The 24,039-nt window shown below is 32.3% G+C and overlaps 1 protein-coding gene across 1 annotated transcript in view; it reads right to left on the reverse strand.

Annotated features, from left to right (window-relative positions):
- The window catches only part of LOC105323257 (homeobox protein abdominal-B), a 77,502-nt gene extending 55,742 nt beyond the window's left edge, over positions 1–21,760 (reverse strand). Inside the window, exons 1-2 of the mRNA XM_034459077.2 lie at positions 21,629–21,760; positions 16,896–17,080 (exon numbers count right to left, since the gene is read on the reverse strand). The gene's annotated coding sequence lies outside the window, so the exon portion shown is untranslated. The remainder of the gene's footprint in view (positions 1–16,895; positions 17,081–21,628) is intronic.
- Between the last annotated feature and the right edge of the window lie 2,279 nt (positions 21,761–24,039).

Here is a 24,039-nt window from a genome sequence, read left to right on the forward strand (position 1 = left end):
AAATGATGTAATATTCAATATGATTCAATATGATTATATTGATAATATTTTTTTCATATATCTATAATTTCATTTTCCTTGCAAAGGCAATATAGGAACATTTTGAAGATCGCCTAATTGAGGTGGTTATGGAGACTTTCACTTCCGGTCGAGAGTTCCGATGACAGGACCGTAATACGGCGTCGCAGGTTCGAATCCCATTGTAACACAGAAGGCCTGTATTATTGGTTTTCAACTTGGTTACATTTTGAATACCTTGTAAAATACTGAAACTAATTGTTTATATATGTTATATATATCCATAAGTATTCCGGAGCTTTATTCTTTATTTAATAGTCGTTAATGGCATGTGCATGTAAAAAAAAAAATTCTATCAACATTAGAGCAAACCATAACAATATTTTGTTGTTTTTTTAAATGAATAGCACAATTACTGAAAAAACGATTCATCTTTGAACAAAAATGCAAAACAACTACTCCCAGTAGTAATATTTTACGTCAGTCATTAAAGGGAGTTAATTCAATTTAAGATATCATAAATACTGCTCGGATCCCACAACAACAATTTTCAACATATATAATTTTGTCGAATGAATTTGAATAATATTTTTTTCAGATGATTGCTCATTTATTGGCATGGGTTGCGACTCTTTTCTGTTTGGCAATATCTGTATGCATGATCGGTGTCCTTTGTCTTTGTTCCCTATCATTAATTATCATGTAAAGAAAATCATCTTCAAAAATGAATATATCTTTATACCCAGTTGTGGTCACCGAGGGAGAAATTAAATTTTTAAAACTTGTTTATATGTTCCTCATTTTCTATTTATTCATTCAATTAACTTGGTTTTAAATTTTACCAGTAGTTTAGTTAATGGTAGCAATAAAATATATCTGTTTAAAAAGCTTTATAATGTTCCAGGGCAATTTACGTAAAAGAAGTAAACTACCTTAATAATAGTGTTCTGTGTACCGCGAAACATTTGGTAGGATATTTTTTTTCATTGGCATTAATTTTTAAGTTGGTTTGAAGTTCTGCGCGATATTTCCAACCAACGGCCACATAATTGTCAACAAAATTAAAGAAAAAGAATATAAAAATTTTAGATTTAAATATCAAACCACTACAGAATCTTAATAATGGAAATGGCACTTTCTCAAACTGGAGGAAAGATGTGGGATATTGCGACAATGTTGTAGACCACCAACTGATCAAGAGTGTCCTTTTATCAAAATCGGTCTAAGAAGCGTTAAGCAACATGATCGAAATTCCCTAAAACACGATTGAGACTCGATTTTGACATTTAAAAAGGGTCATAAATGTATCAGGAAGGAGGGGAAGTTGTGTAATAGCGTGTTACAGAACAAAAATCCCATCTCCCTGTGTCGCTAGCTTCCATTTAGTGGAGTACACGAGAAGTCAATCAGTCACACTTTTACCAGACATAAAACCCCACCATCCTCCCTCCCCTGGCAATCAGTGGCAGGGGTTTCCCGATTTTCTCCCATTTATTCCGCCTGACGGCCATAAACCGGACTTTGTAATGAGGCAGAAGCTGGATTGCGCACTCTTCCAAGGATTCGTTCACACAGAATTTAATATCTTTGTCGAAATGCATCCTTCTGGCCAGCACCTCCTTGTAATCTAATTCAATTGTCATACACATATATTCCTTGTTTAATAAATGTGAGAGAATCGATTAGATTTTGTTTTACGTAAGTGTTAGTAAAGATCTCTAGCAGGGCATCAACATTTCAAACTCAGTGTGTTTGAAATTGCATTTTGGATATCATTTCAAACGAAATATAATTTATTTAACTTTATATCTATGTGAACTTGTTTCATCCTTCATAAAATCGGTATATTTGTTTGTCTATCTGTACTAAAATAGATTGAAAATATGGCGGCATAATGAAATAAAGAGAACTACAGGAATAGCCTCGTGTTGGATGTGGACGTTTGTGTCCATTGTCCACGCCATTTATTCTGCAATAAAATATAAAACCTCCTAGGACCTAGTCGGTCAGGTGATGGTGTACACACGTGCAGGGGTCTCTTTAGGTTTTGACATTGGTCGTAACTATAATGTAAGGTCGCAACCAGGTGCTAATTAGTACAGGTGTTATAATTATTTCTTCATTCAGCTGACAGAAAGAAAAATGTGGAAAAGGACGGCACAATAAAATGTACACCTTAACCATTTATAGACAGTGTCTAGATATTCTGAATGAATATCTAAGTAGAAAGTCCTGTGCATGCTGTTGTTTGGACATGCACTTGTGTTTGGCATTAATGGATGGGTGATTTTGCTGTGAGATAATGCATATTAAAATTGGCTCTCTACACGGTTCGAATAAGTGTTATATGTAAACAATCATCTATCCTAAAAATATTTGCATATTCCTCCTGCAATTTATAGATCACCTATGACGTATTTTCCATGCTGGTTTATTTTGAAGACTAAGGTATGCCAGTTTATCTATAATAAGATTTACAAGGTGTCAGACATTCACTCAACCTTTGAAATATGCATTTTGCAAGACAGGTGAATATTTGCAGAAAACGAATCCAGCTTATGATGCAACAGTTTGATCCAACTTGAACTGTAAATAAGTGAATTTCTTTGTCCTGTATTATATGTTCTCATCACTTCAAACGGGGAAGGGTTCGTCAAAGCTGTACAAAAACAACCTCTTGCTGATACTGATGCCTGCATTTTGTAACTTTCGCTCTTTTTATTCGACTTTTGGAAGGTTGGTCGGTATCTGATTTCGATCTTAAGCCATAAATGTGATGGAAGAAATCTCCCTGTCCTGACAATGATGTGACGGGGGAAGCTGAAAACTTCTCAGATTATCCCAGGATTTCAGTGAACAAAAACAACATCAGTTGTTTATTAGGGGGTTGCAACTGTCCATTTTTGCTGGCAAAATGTCTATCTTGTTGGCATCGCTGTTGAATTCTGTTCCCCCTTTTTAACAAAAGAGGAAACAACTACAGCAGAATGGAAAGACAAAGGAAGGTCTAACTCCTTCCTAAGCAAAGTGCAGATTGGTTATGAGAGTTTCATCTGGGTTCAATTATTGACAAGGGTACCTACATCTCATCTGAATGAAACAACACAATACAAATACAGCATGCAGGAATTGTTTTCGTTTCGGTACATTTTTTCTCTCTCGACATTCTTTTATAATTTTGTACATACGGTGTAAATGACAAAAGAATACCCACGTGACCTAAATATCATCATTTTGAAATTGAGGTCACAGAGACTAGTTAATTAGATAATAATATAGAAGATTTTATAAATTCCTAGTCCGAATGTCGGATGCTATTTCACCAGCAGGCAGATAGCCTATATTTAACGTGCAATAAACGGCTAATGGTCCGTACTTAGGTCTCCCAATGCTGTCCCGGGGTTAGTTTCTACTGTACGGCAGCCAACACCCGGAAACGTGAACAGATGACAGAGATAGACCAGACGCAACCCACAATGACGAGTCCACGAAATCCGTGTAGTTCCTGATCTCCCGTCATTTCGTTATTGTTCAGTAATTTTTATGTTATAATCTTAAATATAAATGCTGATTAAACCAACAGTTTTCAAACACTCAGAAAAAAAATAATCAAAATCTGCATTGCATGAATTTCACATTATCACATTATTTATATATATATATATATTTTTGGCAATTACCTGAGATTTTTTAGCTGAGATGTTCAGGTAAATAATTGATAATTATGAAAAACACAATAGACAAATCAAATCTATCCCTGTCATTAAAGTTTGACATTTAGGGTTTAAATGATGTTCAGTTAAATGATTAAAATTCTGAACAATCAAAGGTTTATTCCATCATAATATTTACACTAGATAATCAACATGCATTGAATACATTATTATATTCTTATCCTTACTAACTTCTGGGGATTTTAACATTTCAAATCATTGTTTGTATCAAATATACAAAATCAGGTAATATAAATATATTTAATAAGTAAAAATTTTGAAAGATATGAAATAGTTTCCCCATTATTTCTGTAAATAATCAAAACGATATTACAGATAAGGCTCAGAATATCCATATTTAACAATCCAAATATTTGTTAATTACAAAAATCTAAATAATAGTTATTTTGAATTCCCATGGGGCTTTTCAAAATTGTAGTAATTAAATGGGAAAAACTACAAATGACATTAAGTGGTTGTTGAAGCCGTGATAAATTACTTAATCAAATTTACAATTATTAAAATACTCCACAAAAGAAACATATTCTTAAACTGATGAAAAAAAAAGATAATACAATAAATAGCAAAAGGTAAATTCTTTAATACAGCTATGTACGTAGGTTGAATCACATGATCAATGAACAAGACAAAAACTCCCCCTAAATGACAGACCTGTTCGACCCAGCGGGCAACTCCTGGCTCCGTGTTGTCAGTCCCGATTGGTAAATATACCCTGTGAAACGAGAAGTTACCTGACTGAGGAAATTCAGACTTCTCCGATTTACAGGGTAAGGTTACATATCGAGATTCCAAAATACCGTTGCCTCCGTTGTGGTGGAAAATAAAGCAAAGAGAGAGAAAACAAACAGTCAGTCGATCTTCTCATTCTGTGAAGTATTACACAAAACCGACCCAAATTACATTGTGTGCCCTTCTACCTGGACCCCGCCAAGAGAAATGTCGCCCAAACCTTGTCTAGGAAGGTGGGAGAGTGTAGAGCCCCGCGGCAGCGTATCGTTATCATTATCTGGCAATATAGACAATTTACAACCCAAAAGAGAATAAGTCTTTTTACTACAAGTTAACACACTAAAACAAATAATTACCTACACGCATGCTCCTTTAGGATATAAGAGTCGGACAGACAAGTAAATTTTTATGGACCTAAGTCATAAAACGCAAATGTACATACAAAGTAGTCCAGATGTGTGATCCCTAACTTGGAAATTTATAGTAAAAGGTGAGTTAAAGGAACGTATCGTATAGGTAGACAAATTGCCTGGTCAATATCAAATCACACTAAAACACAGGCACAGATTGAACTGTGCATATTTTGGTCATAAGTACACATAAAAGCTCGGTTTGATGAACTTTTTAAGAGCGGCAATAAATAAAAATAAACTCTTTACAACGGGGGCGGGGATTGTTTGCCTGACAACGTCGACAGGGGAGGAGGTTACTGCTGTAGACGCTGCAGGTGTAAATCAGGTGACTCTAAATGGTAGGTGTCAGGTGTCGACACTGGAATCCTCCCCATCGCCGGCGATTCCGCCTTCCTCGACATTTGGTTCCTGTTTGCGATCCCAACTTAACTTACGAGAGGACCACCATCGTGTTTTTTTTTATGTTTATAGTGCTTAATATGCTAATATGTTCACGTATTGAATTTGTAAAGTAGTTAAATACAATTGTTGTGCGAACTTACTTAAGAAAAAATTAATTCCGCGCCTATTTAGGCCCATATCAAATATCAAATATAGTTTAAACATGTTCGTCACCTACCTCTAAAACAAATTTCTAAAAACCACAATAATCCGTAAATAATATCACATACATAACATAACCAAATAAAGTCCCCGAATTTCTGTGTATATAGAAGGAGAGAGAGAAGCAAAAATACAAGCTTTATTTGTGTTTGTGATGCCACACACACACACACATCTCCACGGTACGTATATACATCACAGGACCGCCCGAGGCGGCCGTAAAAACTATCATCACAGTCAACATGGCTTCTCCATGTGAGTTCCCTGGCGCAGACGAAGCCCGAGGCTATGTACCAGGTAATCAACGGAAAGGATCTGCGCTGAGGTATTCCGAATGGCGATTGAATGTATAACAATTTCAAGAATTGGTTATTTGTGTGACAAGTGAAAAAGTTTATTGCAGACATTCATTGTATAGAGGAAGTGGATGGTGCAATTGATTTTAAATATCATGAATATGCATGAAAACACAGAAACATGTATCTTATGCATGTACAAGTAAGGTTTAATAGAGCATTGTCGGTTAATGTAAAGGGGAGACTACACTCAAAGTGGAATTTATGATTAAGATTTACATATCAGGAAAAATCTCTTCCAAGTCTGACAATTTTTACTCCCAGTGATCAGACATAAAAACTCCATCAAACACTAAATTGCCGAGATTCACTATTGATGGGGGGAATAAAAACAGCTTCACGTAGCACAAAGATACAAGACAGGTTAGACCTAGACGTCTTCTGATCAATCTCGGTCACTTAGGGGGCCGGGGGGGGGGGGGGTATATTCTTCCCCGATTGTCTTACTTACTGATTTACACGTGTATTTTTGTACCTGAGTTACGCTACGCTGTATACGTATGTAATCAATTGCATTGTGCAAAGGTAAATTCCTATATAAGGAAAGTGCAAAATCATTTACATCTGCTTGCACTACAGGAAACATAAGCAAACAATCGTTCTCGATGCATTGTTATTTAATATAAACGTTTTGCGAAAAAATCACAGATTACAGTTGTACATAAATTCAATGTTAAAATTTGCCCATGAAAAAATATATCCCAAAGACCTTTCTTGTCTTCTGTCAAAGAGCGGCCTATATTGCCAAACTCATTAATTATTGTATTAATCCGCTAAGAACATACTCAACAAAAAATAATCGCATATTAATATAAAGAAAATAGAAAGAAATTATTGAAATCTAAAATCGAAGAAATAAAGTTATTTTTGTTTTTATATACGCCGTCTATTTCAATTCATCAAAATTGGACAGAGGTATTCTTCGATTCTATATAAGAAGTTTATCTGCTTCCGTGCTGGTACCCAACCGCTGTACACGAAGTTCATTCTACAGGATGGAGAGGATCGAAGATGACATAGATACTAAGAATCATCAGATCATATCGATACGCAATACTGCACAATACATCATTTTTATTCAAAAGCATTTCAGTTTTTTTAACGGTTTATCGATAATTTACATCGAATTGAAGAAATATCGTTGATAGCATTTACAAGAAACGTAAAACATTTAGTTATGTGCTGCGTTTTTTAAACAAAGTAGCCTCTTCATACTCCGATGTATTCTATAGTTTCGCACCGCCACAATTAAATTGTTTGATTTAGAACAGTGTTAATGGCATAAATTAAGAAACAAGCGAGAAATGCGCAAATTTGAGTTCCTTTTAATGAACATTTTATTGTGCAGGTTTATCATTGCGCAAATCCTAAAAGGAAGTTTCCCCCACTGTTTTCAGTGGCTATAGTATTGATTGTATTTGTGCCACTTCAGAAGCTACTGTTTTCTGCACATCTGCTGTTTTTCAAGCCATTGATCAATACACAGGAATTGTATTAAATCAGCTCCCCGACCACGGATTTGATACGTACTTTTTCTACCTCCAACACTGAAGAAGTATCCAATGCGAGACCGTAGAACAATACGTGCTAAATAAGATACCAGTGCTGTTTAGATATTACCGTATTCGAACTTTTTATTCATAAATAATGCACAGGATACCATTGTTATCGATATTGATGTTTAATTTGAAATGTTTAAAAGTTTGAATTTCAGCATTCCGCAAGCTGTCATGGTCGGCAAAATTCTAGAACACTGCATAGTCTGTATTGTGTCATCTTACCATATTGATTTCAACGAATTCAAATGAAATAATAGGACAAATTATTAATTAGTGCTATCCCTTTTTTTAAACCTTTGAATAAATGATCAGGTATTATTTTGTAGTGAAATATTTATATAAAGTCTCAGAGAGAGAGAGAGAGAGAGAGAGAGATCTGTTTCATTTGTTTTTACACACAGATATGTACTGGATTGAATTTGACACACACAGTAATCACTGCTCGATTCCATTGACTGACGGCGTCCATATAAATGCCAAGGATACTCCAGCAATTACTGTCCATACGGATGGGGTATACTAGCAGGGTCAATTATTGTTATCAAGTCTGTCAGTATTATCCACATCTGAATGATTAATTGGATCAGGGGTTAATTGACGAAGCATGGTAATTGCAGCTTAAATTTTACTACTGTAGACCACTTTTACTTTTAAATCGACTTCGGGTTTTCGATTTTAAGATATACATGTGGTAGGAACTAACTGAAACGAATCAAAGTTTCAAGACCCACAGTTCGTAATATTATAAATGGATTCAGTCCTGTCACATTTTACACTAGTACAAGTTATATAATGAAACCATCAGTGCATATATTTGATGATATTTACTAGTGCGAAATATATCTTTTCCTGATGTTTTTAAAGGCAAACCCAGCACCGTTCAAATTGCATACTCCTCTGCCATTCATACCCTAGTAGTCTCACGCATGTTGTTACATCCCGGAAGTGACATGTAACACTTGTTATACATCACTCATCTCAGAAATCTATGTGCATTTAAAAGCAAATACGAGATAATTTTTCATTAATTCGAAGGTCCAATGTTACATGTATAAACATGTCTTTATAATCACGTGACCACCCAATATAATTGTTAATGCTAACAAATTAACTTTTATTATCTTGGAAGCTTTGTATCAGATTGAGTCATCACCCCTCTCTCTCTCTCTCTCTCTCTCTCTCTCTCTCTCTCTCTCTCTCTCTCTCAGTTACTCCGAACACGATTTTTAGGTTAAATCACATCATGACACTAAAAACTCTGGCATTGAGTTTTGAACTGAGCCAGCATGTAAAATTGTTACTGATTTTTTCTAGCTTGTACTTTAATGTAAGTGAGAATCTCATAATTTTGCTTTAAGATTGATCCATCGCAAGATCTCACAACCTCGATCTTGAGTTTCAGTTTAAATTATTTTTGGCCTTGAGTTTAAAATTGAATTAGCACAAAGTATCATTTTTTTCGATCTTGCATTTTGGGGTATACCATTCTATAGGTTGATAAATCCAATCTTGAGCCTAAGTTTTTTTTATTATTCTATGAATTCACAGACATGTTCATCAAGTTGAGTTTAATATATTCGAGCAGTAAAAGACACGGGTTAGATGTTTTTTCTGCAATGTCTGCAACTGTTTATACCGTATATCAGGTTTCTTCGCATCTTGCTAATTTTGCAAAAAAAATGCACCTTATGTTTCAAATTGTTTTTATGTGAGCCATTTTTGGCAATATTTAAAGACTTTATTTGCATATAAACGACATTATAATTTCAACTCAATTTTGTTTGCAACATTAAAATGATCGTGAAATGATGTAAATTGCAAAAGGACCGTATATAAGATATATTTAGGACGTAACATATTTCACGTCAATACTTCATGTCAAATCTGTCTTTAAATGATTCGTATCAAATGATTAAAGGTAAGTGAAGTAAAATGACTAAATATCGTCGATAAATCTCATCTCTTATATGTACGCATTTTCCATCTGACATATTTCACAATTTTGTCATTTATGCAATTGCCATCATGGATTTAGCTAGTATTTTAACTATTTTTGAAAAAAAATTTCAGCTTTCTAATAAATAAGCATTCTAATTAATAATCGATACATATCTTGATTTTGATCAAAACTTGAACTTTAAAGTCAATAGTTAATAAGACTTTAGGGCGATTATATAGTTAGATTATACATATATATGTACATGTCATCTGCCTTGAAGTTTAGCGCAGCATTGAAGACACCAAGTTAATTCTGACGTGTTAGGCCATACCAATATAATTTCTTGTTCGTCGGACCCTCCGAGCTCGTATTTAAAGGGTCATGGTCACGATTTTGGTCAAATTTTATTTTTCTGTTTTTATTATTTACAATGCTTAAGGAATGCATTTCTAATGATCAAATGAAATTTGGGTGCCAGTCGATGAGTTTTAAGCAAAATACAGGGTTCACAATTCTTCGTCATGTAAACAAGGCTCTTGTCCTGTTTTTGTCTGTAAAGAATCTTTTACAAGCTGATTTGTCTATCTTCTAATTCATTTTAAGAAAAAATAAACAGTTCCTAACGTTTACCACAGTCATTTTAGGTCTAAAATTGAATTTTCCCTTCAGCATTCAAAATGTAAACAAAATCTTTGTTTACAAAGCGAAGAATTGTAAGCTCTGTAACTCGCTTTTAACTCAACAAAAGACACTCAAATTATGGTTGCCTATTTAAAATGTCTTACTGAAGCATTGTAAACTTTAAAATCGAAAAAATAATTTTTGACCAAAATCGTGACCATTCTCCTTTAATCAGAACTTTACAAAATATAATATTATTATTAATGCGCTGTTTTCTGTTTTATTTCCGCTTTTTCGCATTTAAAATAGTTTTAGTTTATAAATCAGAAACAAGTAGAAGAAATATGATCGTCCGCTCAAATTTATTCATGTAACGCCTAAAATTTTAGCTACAAATAAAAAAATAATTTTTAATGGCTCGCCCGCTCGTACCCTTTTCACTGAATTTCCGACGGACAAGAAATTATATTGGTGTGGCCTAATGATATCAATATGACAAACCATGAAATGAGACCGTGTTTCACCCCTGTTTGAATTACCAACTAGTATATAGTATGTGTATCCACGGAGGAAGGACTGTTGGTCAAATGGTACACTTCCCGTAAAATAGTTTGCAAAAAACTGATTCGTTAACGATATTCTTAATTCAGGACACATCGACATTTTGACACGAATCAACTGTTTCTAAAATCGATGATATGTAAATTTAGATCTTTATTTTACATGTAGCAATGTTGATACCATCCAATTTGCATATCTATGAAAGATAATGGCAAAATTTAAAATAAACTGAGCTAAGTAGAGCTCCTAACTTAATTCTATAATAAAACACGTACGGGGGCGCTTAATTTAAACACGGTGTTATAGAGATTGAACTTGTCTCCTATTGGATTTTTTTCTGAAATAAATGGACAAGTTAATCCTGTTTTGATTTTGGGGGAAAGTCACAAAGCAGGTTGTTGACTTAGTTACAGAAACAACGCAAAACACAAGCTCGGTCTGCGGTTGTCTTGACAACAGCTTGATTGACACCCGCCTTGTGATCCTGTCCTGTATATTATGTAACTGTTCAATTTTATGTCATTTTCTGTAAACTAACCAGATTCTGCTTTCTGCAGATCTAGGTGTTTCCTCGCCCCGTGAGTTGTAAACAAATCAAATATTAGATAGAATTTGAATTATTAATTTTTATTTTAATCAACTGTAGTTCGTTTGCACGCTCTTACAAAATGCAAAAACCTCAGCTCCTTTTTTTAACCTTTGCAAGAATCTAAATATCATACTTATGCAACCAATAACTGCACTTTAGAAACAGAAATATGCCAAAATATTATTTTGAATGTAAAATTTTCTTTCTTATTGACGGAGAAACATTTTAACCGTTTTGATACTTGTGTTTATATTAATCATTTTTTAAAGATAAATGCAACATTTTATTAGTTTTAAAACACATTTTATCTACAGAGTTATCGTACTGATGTTGAAGACTATCAGAACTTGATGGAAACATAACACGTGGAGTTTCCAATTAACATCACGGGTGGTAGAAAATATCCCAACCAAAGAAAGGAATCATACATCTATCATTTTGTTGTTCAAATTTTTGAGAATAAGAATTTTATAAAAAAATGATAAAAGGTTCTTTCTATTCAAGCTGCAAGAAATTCCAACAGATTTTCCCGGGAATAAATATTCCTTTGCAACTGCTTTGAAAAATTCCAAAATTGATTAACGAACAAAATATTATCATTTTCTTAAATTTTAAATTAAGATATCTTTTAAAACGTTTTTAGCAAATACGTACTCGAAAATATACAGTGAAGTGTTAAATCTATATCCTGAATATTTTTAGGAGTTTGATGTTTCACCCGAGACTAATATCAGGTCGGATATTGGATCCATTTTTATTCCACAAGCAATCGATCCTCATCATAAAGTAACCTCGTGGAGTGACCAGATACAAAGGTCCTGGGAGAAAGAGACATTGTCTAATGTTTAACGGCTCCAAGGAGAGATTCACGGAGACAAAGCCGGCATAGGAAGTACTGGAGATTCCTATACACCGGCGTCCCCATAGAGCCGTTACCGCGTAATAGTGGAAGAAACTGGGCCTGTTTAACGATTGACTGGTAAACGGGGTGTCCGCCAGAGAGAGAGAGAGAGAGAGAGAGAGAGAGAGAGATGATGATGATGTTGACATATTTATGCCATAACAAAATGTCATGCGAATTATAAGCTGGCAAAAAACTACTTTAAAGTTGATAAAACACAAATAAAAATGCAATGAAACAACAATAATTGATTTTGCGAAAAGGGTACTGTGTTTTTGCCCGTGCTAGCTATGTAAAATTTAACAGGATTTTTAAAATTGGTAGAAGGGTTAAATTTTGTAAGTTAATTATAAAGAGCTCAATGCATATTATACCAGATTATATGAAAAACTATTTATTTAATTTCTTACGATAGACTACATGTATAAAAAAAAAAAAAAAACAAGCAACGAGTTTTTGTTTTTGGAAATCGTAGTTATTAGATTTCAAAAACAGAAATCTAAATTTTAAAAACATAAAAGATATTTTCGTGTAATCTTAAGTTAAGGATAGCAATACAGTTATTTTTTCTAATGGACATTATATATTTATTTGAAGTTTTAAACAAATCAATACAATGGAAAAAATAATAAAATTAAAACGAAACTTCTCACAATTTTTAAACTAAATTGGAAAAAAGAAAAGCAGAAAAAAGAAAGAAAAAAATACAGCCAGGGAAAATATAAAAAAGAACTATGTAATCTAAACATAATGTTTGTTAATAGAATTTGGTAAATTTTATTTGTTTAAAATATATTTTTCTAATATATAGTTGTCTTTATTTCGTTTATTTCTTGTACAAAAATTCGATAACGGGATAAATTTCCCATAGAATAAATGTAAACGGTGTTAATAATTTGAGGGAAATTTGATAATAAAACAATAATTCTTACGAGAAATTTTAGAAAACTTAATTTAAAGTATTCTGAACAAGGTCTAAAAGATTTAAAAGCGGGAAATAAATGAGATTTTCCATAAAATAGTCGACACCCATGTACCATCTGAAGCGATCAAATGCTGTGGAAAAGTGTCGAAATCCAATTATAGCACAACTACGACAAATTCTGCCAAATAACAATCTAGTCGTAAAATTAGCGGCGACCGTTCCCAATTTTGTTTCGATGTGCTGTGAATTTTACTAGGTGTTAATAGAAAATTCGCTTTATTTAGAACATAAATCGCACCAAACTCGCCAATAGAAATGGCGGTCGGTATTAAGTGTGAAGAAGTGGCGAAATATAGATAATATTACCCGAAAATCTGACAATAATTCTTTCCTTGGGTACAATTAAAAGCGGACCCAATTCAAAGATGAAAATTTGATTCTTTCTAAAATGTGCAATATTTTAGCCCTCTTTTTACGGTAAGGATTTCGTTAGTTGTTTTCTGTCTGTTGAAAGGGTTTTTTCTTCATAAATTACAGAGTTGTGTGGGGTCGCACTGATTTACGGCATAGTTTATCGAGAGAGAAACTCGCTAGTTTACATAAATATAAAAAGTGATAAATCTGAGGGATAGAAATGCACATTGTTGACTCGGATTAACATATTCACAAAACAATTCTAACACCATGCTATCAGCGAATTCAGGCAAGCATTTCGAAGAAAGTATTTTTGTAAATTAGAATGTTTGATGGTGGCGACCATTAGCTGAGCCGACGCTGTGTGTAATGGCCCAAATATGAATTATGACACAACCCCACACATCCATGAAAAAAAACACCAGTCAGAAAAACAGTCAAAAAATATCAACCCTATGTTTTCAATTAAAATAGGAAACTATTTGAAAGATAGTATTACTGAAAAGTTTTCAAAATTAAGATTTTGTATTGCAAATTCTACTACTTATTATAATAAAGGAATATTTTTTTTTTAAAGAAAATGAAACATAAAAGTTTAGATTATTAGAACTATAGATATAAAGAAAAACGAAACAAAATCTTCGAAACATTTTTGCAATTTTTTTTAGATTGTAGATACTAGTATATTAATTTATTGATCACGTAAATAAATATTTGCAGAAATTATCAGGTGAGCGGTGTCATTTAATTAATGAATCAATCAAGATAAAAATCAATAAATGCATCATTTGCTTTAAATGATTAACAATTAATGAGTTGTAGAATATTCACGATAAAAAACTAATTTACTCATCACGCTCTTCCTTAAGTTTAATTAGAAATTGTTAATGTCTTATTTAAAGTTTAATTTTTTTTTTGTTTAAGTACCCTAAACTGGTAAATATGTTCCTTATTTTATTTCAGCCAGTCTTTATTTCTTGTTTACTTTGGTCGATAAATGTTCAGCGGGAGATAACTCATACTCAACTTTATGATAATCATTTTCCAGTGTTAAAGTTTAAGAATATTTCAATGCTGGTAATTTTATGCACAATTCAAACATAAAATCGAACACAAAGTGTAATGCAGACATTTTTATATATTAAGTGTAAAAATTTGCTACAAAAAGATGACAAGCTCAAGATACTAGTGAGGAACTCGATTTTCAAGTTTTACTTTTAATTAGAAAAACAGTTTAACACGAAAATTAATAAGTTTCAATGGTTAAATTAATATCAATAAAAGTTTAAGGTATCAATATGTTTTCCCTATGTAATCAGTTATATTTAGATAAAAATGCTGACTTTGCAAACATGAAACAAAATTTAAGACTAGACACAGTTTATTTTTTTTCGGCAATGCAAATTATCACATTTTAAGAATAATATTCACGTCAAGAATATTGTTTGCCCTTAAACATAATTCTGCTGCTCACAGCTGTATTTTTTTACTCTAAAAAATTAAACGCCTGAATTCTAGAAATAAGTTTACTTGTTTCGGGTTAAACTTAAACTCGCGTAACTTTTATTTTATAACGAAAATGGGAGAAAATATACATAAATGTTTTCGTTATGTAAATTGCTAATTTAGGTGTTCATTTTTACAAAAATAAGAAATAACAAATAACAAGCAACCTTAAGAAATTAAGCGACCATTTTAATGTGTCAATAGAATTGTATTCGTAAAGTAAATCACTTTTCGCGTTGAAAGCTTAAGGAATTGGTATCAAAAAGAAATAAAAAAAAATAATAAAAATATTGTTTTCAAAATAAAAAAAATATTGAATTTTAGTTAATGTATTATCATTATTTAATTCAATAAATTTAATCATTAGCCGAGTACAATGAAAATCAAAGAGGGTGATGAAAACCATTTTGAGTAAATGAAATGCATGTGTTTTCTTTTTTAAAATTCATTATTTCTGTCATCAATATGTAATTATATTTAATTTTTTCAGCTATTTGCATTTGATACAACTACACATTTTAATATAAAAACGAGTTTATGAATAAATGATCGAAACTATTTTTCCGTCATCAATATTTCATGACCGTCTCGAGCGGACGGAAGAATCAATAACGCAATAAATATGTGTTTAGAAATGAATCAGAAGTTGAAAATCAAAATATGAAATCAAACTTTTTTACATCTTTGATTAATTTATTCTATTCTCAAACCTCATAGTGAATTTTTCTTTGAGAGCGGAACTGTTCTCAAAACTAACTAGGTGTCGGAATAAATAAATAAATACATATACATATATTGATAAGTGATAAACTTCAAAGCTTCAAATTTAATTATTTTCCCTTGTCTTATGTTTATAAATGGATACCATCTTTATAAAATGATTTTAAAGTATATACATGTTTTTCTTCAATATAAAGCATTAAAAATATAAGAAATATCTGTTTGATAATTTTTGTTTTGGCACTGAAATATTTCAGAATGTTTTGTGTAAATGATAGCAAAGAAGTAATAAAAAAAGAATAATAAGTTTGGAACGTAAATTCTTGGTTGTATTACAAATGATGTTTTCTGCATGTTTAGGGTGAAAAAATCATATATACGTAAAATAACTAAAATCTCTAGACGCAGTTTTTGCGACGATTTGAAAATAAAGCTCAATCTTCCTTCAAAACGTCGTCTTGTGCGTTCTTTCTTTTATCTTGTCGATTTACAGCATGTTTTATGCTAAGTTTGCCCTCATCACCAAACAGATGAAAGGGCCCCGAGTAGAGTCTAGTCTTCACAAATCTAAACCAGGGGTAATAACCACGGAAATTTCATGTTCAGTTTATGACCAAATTTTGCCGATCGAGGTCGTAAAAATGTACAAAGATATTGCTGTAGGTCCGGGCAACGCTGTCCAGGCAGATACGGGTTGATTGGGAAACCTCCCCCGGGGGGTTAACAATTTTAACAAGTCTTGCTTCTATCAAATTGAAAAATTTATCTTTTAGCATGAAACAAAATCCAGACATCCTCTTTGTCGGGGATTGGTTTTTGTGGGGGCAGGGTGGCCTTCGATAGGGTTCACTTTTCTAGCTTTTCATTACCCAGGTATTTATCTGGTTTAAGTTTACATTACAACGCTAGATTTCAATTTCTAAATGACCTGCTATTAACGTACTGGTTTGGTCTTTTTCATCTCTACACATCAATGTAAAAATCAAAAGACATCGCACCCTAGCCGTATGTTTGACTTTGTCCACCTAATACCCATAAAAGACCGTTAAACTCCTCTAAATACAAAACCTAGTCATTTTACAAAGCCAATGAAAGGCTCCAAAAAGGAAAATTAATTCTAGCTTTATAATTTAAAGTCCAAACAATTCCGTTTTATTGAATCTTTACGACCTGCGGTAAAACACTTACGTTGTCCGACTGAGAAACCGACCAAAGTCAACCGAGAACAAACGCCAGCCAAACAGAAAAACCAGTCCCGCCTCACACATGCTTCTACTTCTAGAAAGAAAGAGAGAAAAAAAACTTACCAAGGGCGCGTCACTTCGGTGGCGGGATGTCTGTTCCAAAACGAGTTATCTCTCTTTGCACAGAAACACAAAACATAGTGAATATAATCCTATGGCGGGTTATATGAAATCCAAAAAATAATAATAATCCACACTGAACAACACATTATCGATGATTGCCTGATTGATGAACACTACGTGTCAACCTAAAAATGAAAAAAAAAATGAAATAAAAATTAAATTGTTGATTGTAGTTGTGTATTTATCATGTAGATTGTATATATGTCAATATCTTATTTTATTCAGCCTAAACAAAAAGTGTATTTTGTTCTTTATTTACAGCCATATATCTAAGTTATCAAGAATTTTCATGATAAAGTACACATTTTAATGCACTTTCGTATTTTCAAAAAACTAGTTCATGTTTCTGCCATGCTTGTAGCCTTGTGATCGATTAATTAAATTAACGACAAGCTACAACTTTCTCCCGCCATCAGGAATTCCATTTCTGTTTCATTACAAGATATTTACAGGAGGTAATCATTTTTCTGAAGGGACAATGAAAGCTGACATATTTTTTCTCCCTGTCTACGGGACAGATTGAGGCCTGCACAGAAGTTGTCCCTACAGGTAACAATCGCCGGCTGACCGGCAGACGGAGAAATCTCATTCATTTAATTGACTGACAAAATGTAAAATGTCATTGAAGGAAACTGTCAGAGACTGCGGTGGACAGCGAATGTGATCAGGATGTTAGCGGTCGTTACACAACATTCATCTGACTTACAAGTCCCGCACACCCACGCATCGATCACGCGCTATTTCTGTATACAAAGTACCGACATTGATAGATTGGACGGGTCTCGCATATACTATTCAAATTTTATTCTGAGAAAAAAAAATCAAATCAATTTTTTTGTAAAAAGAAAAATGAATTTTAAAATAGGTTGATGCATTCAGGTTCAGTTCTTATACTAATATAAAATATATAGTTTATGAAAATGTTACTTGCAAAATCAGTCTGGTAGAAATACACGTATAAATCCCGATTTATGTTGTGCCAGTACAATAATAATCATTTAAGGAGTAATAATATTTTTAAAATTTGTAATCTGAGGTTTATAAGGTACACAGTTATCATAAACAATACTTAAAATGTTACCAAAAACAATATATTAGATATACATACCTACAGGTAATTTTCAAGATTAGAGTGACGAAATAAAGAATTTTTGTCAAAAGAAACGATACAGGTAACTGTGCAGCTAGAGTTTGTCTCTATGCTACAATGTAACTTAATTATTTTTAAAATCATTTATATTAATTATTCACCCATACAACATAAATTTGATGAAATGGTACATTGTAAGAATTAGACAGGCAGTATTTCTGTTTAAGCAAATTTTTTTGTGAAAATTATACAAATAATTTTTAAAAGTACCAATTCAATCTCGATTCATTCTTGAAACATAGGTCATCACATTGTTTTTCTGAAACTGACTCGAAAAAATCAACCACCAATAAACTTTCATTAAATCAACTTTGTTTCAAAATAACTAATACATCAATGAAAAATTTATCTCAATTCTTCTCAAGAATTATGAATGATTTGATAAAAACGCAACTGCGTATAAATGAGGTACATCGTATATTTCTAACTATAATAGAAATATATACTAAACAAAAGGAATGGCTTAATTTTTACAACATCTGCCAACCAACGGAATAATAAAACAAATTTAAAATAAAACATATATACACTGTAGTGTTGATTTATGATTTGAAATAAAGTGACAAGATAAATGTATATAATCTAAAAAAGAAAATTTTCGAGGAAAATGACGAATTTTGCACGACTAATACCTATACAGATTACGTTGACATAAAAATAAATACAAATACGTACAAATAAATCATTACTATCTAGAAAAAAATCAATCTGTCAATTGCCAAAGAATATAAAAATTAAAGAGTTGAAATTCATCTGAACTGCCATATTTTGGCACATTTTTTTGTACCTATATTTAAGCCAACAGCCGTTTTCTATTCTATTGTGCTGAAATATTGTACTGACTTTCAGATTAGATGGCAATAATTTATTTACACCATGTCATGAATTTCTCTATCAAGAGGATTCTAGATTTAAAATACAATATTAATTTTTTTTTAAATAAATAATTTTAAAAATCTAATCTCTGAGTAATTTATGTTTATCGGTTGATTAAACTACATGTACCTTTATATTCTCACAAGAGAAATTTAATATAAAGTTAGAATTATATTTTCTTAGACATATATTTTCAATCGGGAAATAACAACCTGGAAAGAAGGTTTTACAAGCATTCGTTTTAATTCAAACAGGTTTAAATTAAAAACAATTTTTTTTATGTATGTTAATGGTTTAAGTTATAGTTTTTACAATTTAATTTTAGAATGCCTTCCTCCACAATGGTAGAAAGTATTTTTTTCCCGTTGCCAGGTATATCATTTTTTTTTTGGATGACAGAAAGGTGTTTAGAAGAAACAGGTTAATAACAACATATGCATATGCACGTTTTCACCAACAACTCAAACAGTACAAAGATTATAAACATGGAACCTTACCTGCCACCTACAATGACTGAGACAAACCTCTTAATTTGGTGCTAAAATGCTTGTTGCAAGAATCGAATAATAACTTATCATTTAATGACAGATATACTAAAAAGAGTGATATCTTCAATTTAAAACATACATTCTTTCATATTTATGAGATCACAGTTAAAACACAAGAGGGCGTCAGTTTTTTTATTATGTCCTAATTTGAATAAAAATACGTCAGAATCAATTCGAAATTTACATGTACATTTGAATAAGACAAAGGTGCAATTTTACGACGAAGATTCACAAATAATATGCGTACCTATTTTGTCTGAGGATGAAACATATCCACATCTTCGATTTCCTCTTTCTCGTAATAACCTTAATACGTTTGCAAAACTCGGTTTAATTCTAAGGAGGATTCTATTTTATTTTTCATGAGCCCAAATAATTGTTTTCTCCCCGAGATTTTATTATTTTTTGCGACGCCATCTGCCCTGCTTTAATGCCCTATGCTTTTAGTTTTTGGCGGTAAATTTTTACATAAAATTTATATCATAATTTTGTATGGCATATTTTAAAGACATGGTATCTTTTTTATCAGCAGTCTGACGAAGATCAAGACGAGGTTCAAAGAAATAACAACTTGAATTCTTAATATTAATCGATCAAACACAAATAATACATAATTTCAAGAAAACAAGGTGATTTAGTCAATGTTTTATGTTATATTGTATTGATTTTCAACTTGTTGCTATTTGTTCGAAAATAAGTTTTTATCTTAATTATTTATCTAGTATTTAACGTTATTTCGTCGGACCGATTTTTCGGTACTAATATCACTGGTCCTTGTAAAATTTGTTTATATTGCAAAATACTGAAAAATCTATAAGTCTTAAGGGAATTACACACATAAAAGCACACTCATTCACACTTATAAATTTGATTTTATGTAATATTATGCATATTTTTCAGTAAAACTAAAGAGCAATATCTATGGACGTTCTTTGTATTGCAAAAGTCATTGCATAATTTAGAGAAATTCAATTGTTTTCTGAATGGTTCTGTGAAAAAAAACGCAGTCTTTTTTCTAGTTATAAAACATAAACTGATTCTGCGAGTCCTCAATAATATCGACTGAGGTGATGGCTTCATACAGTTACTTCCCTTGCGCACAGGAAGTTACTCAGACTGGTTCTCTGTTGGCGCACGGTGTCGCTGTGTGCACTTGACTGCGGTTGTGCGGAATTTTATCACCGACATTTATCAGAATCACACCAGGGAACCATATACGGAGAGATTTACACATGTCTGCGTGGTAGGTACACCTGATGATGGGGGGCTGGGGCCCATACCAAAGCACGGGAGACGCTCTACACCCGGGGCTCTGATGCTTAGGATTTTATCACAGACTTAAATTTATCATGAAATGAATGATAAAAAATATAAATCAAACAAACACAAAAAGGGGTAAAAATGAATATTTATAAGTAAAGTGGACCGTATCCTAAATCAGGTTTAAATGGCTGCTATGTTGGTGGCAGGGGAAATCCTGTGAATTTTAAGAAATAAAGTTGTCAGGGAAAACGATCAAACTTAGCGAAATGTAATGTACGAGAACAGGCCCACACGCACTGGAACGAGATGAATTCTGATTTAGGTGGCATTAAATTGCTTAGAGGCACGGCAGTTAACACGAGGTAATACAAAGAATGACTTACACGTACTCTGTTTACGGGTTGTGATTGGTCAGAAACGTAGGTATACAATATCAATTAAGCGGCAGTAACAATGTACACGCACATCAATATTCGAACATGCTCAAACATGTGAGTAGTATTCAGTACAATGGCAATAACTCGGTTTCTTCGCTAAATTGATGACAACGCTTACCATACATTATCGGACTTATTTAAGTTATTTTTTTACATTTGAAATAAGAAGTTACAACGGAAACTTAAGATGTCAACATTCCAAAAATTTCAAAAATACATGTATCTCTATCTACAATGAAACCAAAAAAAAAAACCCTACAGTAGCATTCATACGTAAAAAAAAAATTAAACTTTATAGTATTATTTACACATTTCTTATTTAAATATTATAAAATGCGAGCTGAATTAATTGGAATACATAATTAATGAAAAAGGACATACTAGTATGAAAATACTCACGGATTCACGGTGCCTTAGAAAAGCATGGACTGTTTTTGGAAGCTAACTATAGTGTCCTGTGCCGCACATTTGGTCACACAACGCAGAAATGATAAACGGTTGGATATGTTTATTACAAATATCATCGTAAATAAAAAGAATGCGACAAACGTAGACCGCTCGCAAATTTCCGGAGTTTTATGTTCTTAGTCTTAAGGCACAGATAGGGTTTTATATCTATACCTCTTTCTTACATAATTGACTGCCTCTGTAGCCACATCTCTTTCCATTTAATTATATGGCTCTCATAAAAATGAGAAGTGCACGTCGTCCCGAAAAAGTAAAGTTCATTACATTTATGTTTATCAAAGACTCGGTTAAAATACGCGTTGTCTTGATTAAAATCTGCATGTTACAGTCATAAAATATACACTCTAGTACCGCTCTGGTTGCCGTGAGTTGGTCTCCTCATGTTGGGTACGGACTTCAATGAACAAACAATAAAAAGATGCAGAGAACCCAGTCATACACTGTTTTAGAGAGGTTTTGTAGTTTTGCTGGGATTTCAGGCAAAAATATTAAAGGAGGATTTCTTTTAATAATTAAGGTTTTATAACTTTGTACATGAACAAACTTCTGAGATAAAACATAAAAGCAATCCTTTGATGATGTGGAAAAATCAATAAAAGAACAAACAAAAAGGTCTCAACTACTAGAGATGCGTAGACTATGCGTCGTTTTCAGAGTCAAGACAAAATGTTTTGCAAAATGGATTTATATAATTTCTTAAATATGTTGCCTTGACATATTTTTTTGTTTGTTTAAACGTTATTTTTTATTGCATTTATTACACAAAAAATCATTTATGTTAAGCAAACAACAAAATGGCATAACAAGCAATGCAAATATTGATTTTTGATATAATAACTTAGAATCCCCCTCCTTATTCTGTCTAACGTATAACAGATGTTATTAAAACTAATAAATGATACGTATAGCTGACTTCATTTATGTAAACAAACATATTTCAGCCTTAAGTTGTAAGAAATCTTTATCTTTACTAATTTGATTCAGACCTGCTTTTTTATTATTCCTGTAAATACTAAAGTAGTTTAAGCAGTTCTATATATGGCAGCAGAAAAAAAAACCTCTGCTTTTATAAGTCAGTGTTCTCTGCTAGAATAACTTTTTCGTTTGAACATATCCATATTTGGCTTATTTTTCCGTAAAAAACTATTCATATGTAGATGTAAATTGTGAGTAACAAGATTATTTATAACATCGAAAACCGAACATTTCACCTTTTATGTTAAACATTAACAAAGACTACTGTTCAAACAGAACAAAAACAGTATACATCAAATAAATGTTGAGAACAATTAAGAGTTCTATTTCAGAATCGAACAAATCAGGATCTTTAGTACATTAAACAAAAATTACCTTTAAAAAGAAAAGCAAACAAGCACACGGTTTTTGATGGTGTTAATATTGCTTATCAAACCTTCATATTCGTACACGCACAAAGGAGAATAACCTCGTTAAAAATATTATTATACATTTTATCTCATCTACTATATAGTACTTTAGATTGCTGCTCCTTTCTGTATCACAAACAACGCAATACAGTATTATGCAAACAGCTTATCAGTACTATAAGAGACCAAACCTCGAAGCGTTTACCAACTTAAAAAAAAAAACCACACACACACACAACCCCCCCCCCCCCCAATATCAATGCCTAAATAATGAAATTAATTTAAATTAAAAAAAAAAAAATAACTCCCCCCCCCCAAAAAAAAAAAATATTGTGGTTTCACTGATATTCGTTGGTATTAAAGGGGCATGGTCACGATTTTGGTCAAATTTTTATTTTTCTGCTTTTATTATTTACAATGCTTTCGGAACGCATTTCTAATGATCAAATGAAATTTGGATGCCAGTCGATGAGTTTTAAGCAAGATACAGGGCTCAGAATTCTTCGTCATGTAAACAAGGCTCGTTCTCTGTTTTTGTTTACATAGGTTCAATATACTAGTAAAAAATCTTTTTCAAGCTGATTTGTCTATCTTCTTATTCATTTTAAGCATAAATAAACAGTTCCTAACGATTTATTTGAGGTCTTAAACTGGAATTTTCACTTCAGCATTAAAAATGTAAACAAACGCTTTGTTTACATTGCGAAGAATTGTAAGCTCTGTAACCCGCTTACAACTCAACAAATGACACTCAAATTTTGGTTGCCTATTGAAAATGCCTTACTGTAGCAATGTAAACATTAAAATCGAAAAATAAATTTTGACCAAAATCGTGACCATGCCCCTTTAAGTATCGTGGGTTTAATAAAAATCAGTTTAAATACACATCAAATTGTGGACAATAATACTATCAATACGATATTTTATTAGATATCGCTCTTCAAACATTTAGTTATG

The sequence above is a fragment of the Magallana gigas genome, chromosome 5, assembly GCF_963853765.1.
Source record: "Magallana gigas chromosome 5, xbMagGiga1.1, whole genome shotgun sequence".
NCBI classification, from domain to species: Eukaryota; Metazoa; Mollusca; class Bivalvia; order Ostreida; family Ostreidae; genus Magallana; species Magallana gigas.